The sequence below is a fragment of the Lolium rigidum genome, chromosome 3 (genome assembly GCF_022539505.1).
Source record: "Lolium rigidum isolate FL_2022 chromosome 3, APGP_CSIRO_Lrig_0.1, whole genome shotgun sequence".
Classification (NCBI taxonomy): domain Eukaryota; kingdom Viridiplantae; phylum Streptophyta; class Magnoliopsida; order Poales; family Poaceae; genus Lolium; species Lolium rigidum.
In genome coordinates this window covers 15,326,687-15,333,124 of record NC_061510.1, presented here as the reverse complement: position 1 = coordinate 15,333,124, position 6,438 = coordinate 15,326,687, and positions in this window count along the sequence as shown.

Below are 6,438 nucleotides of genomic sequence, written 5' to 3'. Positions count from 1 at the left end.
TTGTTGTTTAATCCTAGATGGATATAAACCCTTGCAATGGAACCTCCACCATATCAACACAATCCATGGTTCCATTGCCCACCACATAGTCATATTCATAGTTATGAAAGTAGTGGTTTTGGTTTTTATGCAATAGTGATAATTATAGTACTTTGCAAGTAATTTGATAAAGATACTCAAATGACATGAGTAAGCGATGAACTTGCCTGAACACTGCAAAGTTTTGCAGTTGGATGGTGTGGACTGACCCTTGTCCTCTGTTTCTGAAAAATAGCATCATTGTCCGATAAGGGCAATGGTTAAAGAAGCAATTATGCATGATTCCAGCTTTAGGGTTTGTTCCCCCCTTCCGATGTCGTTATTATTTCATGTAAGAGGTTAATACTAAGAATAATTTGGAGATACTATATTTAGAGTAAATACAACCTTGAAATGTTGTCAAGGTGTTTTTAAAGTCCAAATGCATTAATGGACTTATTTTTATTATTGAAAATAATATGTGTGATTTAAATGTTTATTTAAATCATCAAATTAAGACTTATTCTTAGTTGTCTTCAAAAATTCTCTTTGATATTTTATTCAGGTAGAGAATTTTATGCTGATCAATTTTCATATTTTTAATTATTTTTTTAGAGCTATTAAACATTTCTTATACAATTTCAAAGTTTCTGTATTTAATGGAATTATGAAATGACTGAATTGCCCCTGGGCCCACCTGTCAGTGCGGCCCAGCGGGTTAACCCTAACCCGAGCCACCCTTGGGCTCGGTCGGTCGCACCGACCCCTTTCTCTTCTTCCTCGCGAAACCCTACCTCTCCTCTCTCTCTCGCGATGCTGTGGTCGCCTGCGCCGTCGCCGAATTACTCCGGCTTACTCCGGCCATCGCCGCCGGCGAGATCAGGTGGATCTGAACCGCCTCTCGACGGCGGACACGGTGGTCCGCGTCGATCTGACGCTCGCGTCCCCGTTCGCTCGTCCTCGACCCTCTAGTGCGCCAGGCTCTTCGGCGTTCATCGCCGCCGTGCGCTGGAGAAGCCGTGGACCTTCTTCCTGGTACTCCCCTGGGCGCGTGGTGCTGTGCTGGGGGTTGCGGTGGTCGCCATGGCTTGGCTTGGCCAGGCCTGGTGCCGCCGTGCTCCCCGGCGTGCGCCGCCATGGCCGCCATGGTCGTGTCGACCATCTCCTCCCTGGTACGTGTCTCTCCTTCCCCTTACGCCACCTACTCTACCTCTTCTCCTTCCTCTGTATGTCCTGGCATCTATCAAATGGCGCTGCTGCTACATCCTATGTGCTCTGCTGTTGTGCTTGCTGTAGATGTGCGTGTACTGCTGTGTGGTGGTGCTGCTGCTATGCTGCTACGCTATGGTGCTATTGCTCTCTGCCTATGCATGTGCTGCTGCTGTTGCTTCCCTGTGCCTCTGTTCATGATGCTATATTTGCCAGTTATTCAAATGTATTCATATCTATATATTGCCCTGGCTTGATTGCAGTGTGCAATTCTTGCAAATTTGCAAGAGACAGTGCCCCAGGGTGCTCTTCAATGTGCTATATTTCATAGACATGCCCCCTTGAGCATGCTTGTGGCTAGACAACACCATCCCTTGATGGTGTGCTTCTGCATACAATTATATATCATACATTTGATTGTCTGCTATGCCATTGTTCCTGTTCCGGGGCTATGTAATTTATCTGGTTATTGTGTTGGTGCTAGACTTGGCTGTGGTGATTTGTAACAAGAGCTAGTGAGGCTCTAATGATCAATTGATCACTTCTTGCTTGTGAGTAAGTGTGTGCTCCTCTCTGTGACTCACTGGTGCTCACCCAGTGCTATTTGGGCTTCATACAGGCTTAGCCTGTGTGTGATGGTGCTTGTCCAAGCATCAGTGGCTTCTTGCAATGATCCTTTGGATCATCAGCAAGACTATGTGCATCAGTAGCTTGTCTGTTTCATTTATCTGCTTAATTTGCCTTGATATTTGGATAAATGATGTGAACTGTGACACAGTGATGATCATATCAATTAATTTGCTTGGGTTAGAGGGATGCCAACACTTGTTGGGAACCCTAGCTCCATTTGAACCCATCTGGGTAATGATATCAGTGCATGGCTTCTCTGTTGGGTTTGGTAAAGTGGTTGAGGTGGCCCTGACAGCAATTCCTTGCTGTTAGGGTAGCTCCCACCTTTGTTTGCTTGCTGTGATTTGGTGAATATCTCACTGGAAGAATCCTTGTTGGTTTTCCAGTTACCTTTGCTGTTGACAACAAGAATAGACATAATCTGTCTATCTGTCTGATGGCTTGCTTGGCTTTAGGTGCTAGATGATTTTGAATGGCTAGTTAGGGATTTATCCAGGTTGGATTTCTCTGGTATGTCACCATGTTGACATACCACTGTTCCCTTGGTAATTTTCTTCTGACTGTTCTTTGGTTTGCTTGCACCAAAAGGCTTAGTAGCCAGATGATGATACAACTGGGTACTCACACCCCTTTGCTTGTGTGTGATTGATGCATATGCTTATTTATGAGCAAGACAGATGCTTGCTCATGATTCCTTGGTATACCTCACTCCAGCTCCTAGAATTTGGTGTTGGTGTAGAGGATAGCTTCTGTTTGAGTTGATTTGCTTCAGTGATGAACTGGTGCTTGTCCTGCTCCTCCTTGTGAGCTTGTGATCTTGGTTTATTTCTGGTAATTGGAAATAGGTGAAACAGCTCTAGCTGTTCACCTGTTCTTGGTGTTCTTGGCTATTCTTGGTGCCTGGTGACTTACCCTGCTGCTTGGTCGATCACTGAGCTAGGGTTTACTGTGGAAAAGGTTTTATATGGTTGGCCCTTGCTTCTCTGGTCGACAGCTCCACCTTTCCCTTTGGTGACTCACTGTGTGTGTGTGATGCATGCACACAGCCCTGCGAGCAGGCTGTGTGTGTGTAGCCTGGTGCTGTGTACTTGGACTTGGAATGGATCAGCTCGGCTGATCCCTGGTCATATCCTCTTCATTTCAATTGTTTGCTAACCTGCCAAGTGGCATTGCCACTTGGCATAATGTTCTATTTGTGTTGTTTGTGTGCAGGGGTCAAGCAATTGATCAAGATGGTCCTGAAGATCATCAAGTCAAATTCAAATTTGGTTTGAATTCAATCTTACAACTTAATTTAGAATTCAATCATGCAACTTAAGATTGGGATGTAATATCTCATCTCTCTTCTCAAAAACCCTAATGTAGTTGAGTAGGAACAAGTTTGTCGCACTCTCGAAACCGTAACCCTGTAAGGTGTCGAGAGAGAAACCTGTCCCCCTTCGATGCAGTTTTGTTTTAAAAGCGCGAAATTTCCCCGTAATTTACGATGCAATGCACATCCCTTTCTAAAATCTACCCCTCGATCGTCTCTAAACCTGGGACATTACAGGGAGGGGAGCCCCGGTGTGTGGGGCAGCGCTGCCGCAGGGGGTCGCGTGAGAAGGGGTATGTCCTAGTTCTATCGCAAGTTTACTCCCGGTAGCCTACCACTTGTCTGGAAAGAACGGTCCTTAGAGCATCTCTAGTAGAGCCCGTAAGAACGCGAACTGAAAAAGTGGAGTTAAGTTCACCGAACTCGCGTATTCGGGTCGTAAAATGGCTGGCGCAGAACAGAGCCCGTAAACCAAAACTGTAAAACAGAGGATTCTCCTCCTGCGCCAGCTGCTTCCGAACCCGTAAAAACAGGGTTTATGATTTTTTTTTGCATATGATCGAACAAATGAAACAAAAATGCAAACAATTCATGCATAGTTCATAATGCAGACATCAAATGACACAATCAAAGCAAACAGTTCATAGTTCCCGATCTCCTCTCACCGCCGGCATCAAACCGAGGTTGGCCCGTCGTCAGCACCATCGCCACCACCTCCTAGAGTGATCGGTACGTGCGATCCACTGGATGGCGAACGCGCGGCATAAGGTGGCGTATTCAATCTCCGTGTAGTTGTTGGCCCGCCTCTTCTTCCTATTTCCATCGGCCGTGACCTCCACCACACCCTCGTCCTCTTCATCTTCCACTCCGTCCCCTTCGTCCCCTTCTTCCCCTTCTTCCACCTCGTCCCGCAGTCGTTCTCATCTCCGCCCATCCCATTGCCGAACGGAGGGAGTGGGTTAATGTTCACCTCCTCCAACATCTCCATGTATGAGGCGTTCTCGTTCCTAATCTGACGAGGCCTCAGTATCTACTCGCAATCAAAAAAACGGAGGAAGAGTTCATGTGTACCTTGTTGACCCCTCGTCGAGCACGTCCTGGGCGACATTCGCGGTGGCTTCCCGTGGCGGCGGTGGCGTTGGCGTGGAGTAGACCGAAGGCGGGGTGCCACGGGTAGTCGCCGCCTTCACTTTCGTCCTTTTCGGAGCCAAATTCTTCGGTCTCGCACGGGCTGCCTTCGGCTTTGTTGCCACCGACGATACATCACCAGTGGCCGCCGCGGCACCGGATTGCGGGACCACATGCGTTCCCGCGCGCCGCCGCTTCACCCCGCTCGTCGACGAGATCGTCGTTGCAACATCCGTGGGGGTCGCAGGGGTGTCAGCGGTCGATGGGGTGGTTGGTGGAGTGGCGGAAGCTCCGGCGACCACGGGAGAGGCCGGCGGCGCCTGCGAGGTAGCAACGGCGGCCGGCGGGGTCGATTCGAGACTCATCGGGGAGAAAACGGAGGGTGGCGACACAGAGGAAGGTGAGGGCGCATAGATCGGCGGCGGTGGGAAGGAGCTGAAAGTTCCCTCACGCGCAAAGTAGGGATTGTGTTCGGGCTGCGTTCGGTTTGCTCCGTCGGCCCCTACAAATACAGGCCGACGGAGCGAACCGAACGCAGCCCGAAAAAATATTTTCAGTTTTTGCTCGTTTAGGTCACTGATCGGCGCCCTTTTTTTGGTCCAAACCTATAAACTGGTTGTTATTTTTCGGTTTCGGCCTTTTACAGGTTCTGCTTATACCATGTGCTCGTGACCATGGCCATTAGACTTGATTCTTGCCCAGTGTTTCGTTCAGCTCCAGCCCAAGTTTCAGGAGTCTTCGGGCAGAAATTTCGTGTGTATCACAGAGAACCATCTCGGCACGTTTTGTTTCCCTTTCAACTTCTGCTTGTTAACTTCCAATAAAGGCGAGACTAGATTTGGCAGAAGTCAGTGCAACCTGTATGAGCATGACAGGAACTGATAAGGTTCTTCTCGCTTTGTGCTGATATATCCAGTTTATCACGTGTGCTAGTGTTGTGAGTCAGCATCTACTTTTGGGCCTTTCTGGTTGTCGCGTGATGGGGATAAACGAGAGTAAAGATTCCCTGACATATTATTTGGTGCCTACTTGTCACAAAAATAAACAAAATGTGTAACACTGGATTCAGTTGGAATATTTATATGGAGTTTCATCCAAAATAGACCATGAGAATATTTCTTTCATAAACCAAGCTAGCTCTGTGTAAAATAATTTACTGTTGTAAGATAATTGGATCATCGAAAAGTCTTGACACTGTTATCACTGAAGCGTATTTGACCTAGCCTATACGAACGCTAGACATGGTCACTAGTTCTTATACCATGTGCATGAACATACGACCATGACAATTAGACTTGATTATGCCCATGGGTTCATTCAACTCCAGCCCAAGTTTCTGAATTCTTCGTTGCATTATTATTTATTATAGTTGTCCTAAAAAAGAAAGAAAACCAACTATTTTTAGGGTAAACCCTGTAAGACAACTTCTGTGTGAACAGGAGAGAACCATGCGTCCGTCCCAGCACGTTTTATTTTCCTTTTGGCTTCTGTTTGTTAACTTCTAAATGAGAGCTTTGGCAGGAGCCAGTGCAGCTGGTTAGTGACGTAAGAGGAATGAAAACGAAGGGCTCGAATTTCAGATCAAGAAAGGGCCTAGGTAAGGCAATTCATTATCACCAATGGTATTTAACATAGTGGCGATATGTTTACTGTCATGATTAAACGCGTAAAGTATGATGGCTAAACTGAAGATGTGATTCCTCACCTGGTTGATGGTAGATTATCCATTCTTTAATATGCCGGCATACAATTTTTCTATGGAACATGACCTCAAAAAATCAAGAAATCTAAAGTTAATTCTTTCAGCATTGGAGCAATTATCGAATCTAAAGATAATCTTTCATAAGAGTGTGTTCTTTTTTTAATGAGTCTCGTGCAGATGCTCACATGTATGCTGAATTATTTGGCTACGGGCAAGGCTAGTTTCCTATTAGGTGTTTGAGTATTCCAATTTATTATCGGAGACTTACAAATGTCGAACGGAAAGTGGTGGAGAAACGGCTGCAAATTAGATTAATTAGCTGGAAAGAAAAATTAACATCCTTGAAAGGAAGATTGGTTCTCATTAACTCAGTACTAAGTGATATGGTGTTGTATATGATATTATTCTTCCAACTTCCAAAAGGATTCTTGAAAATATT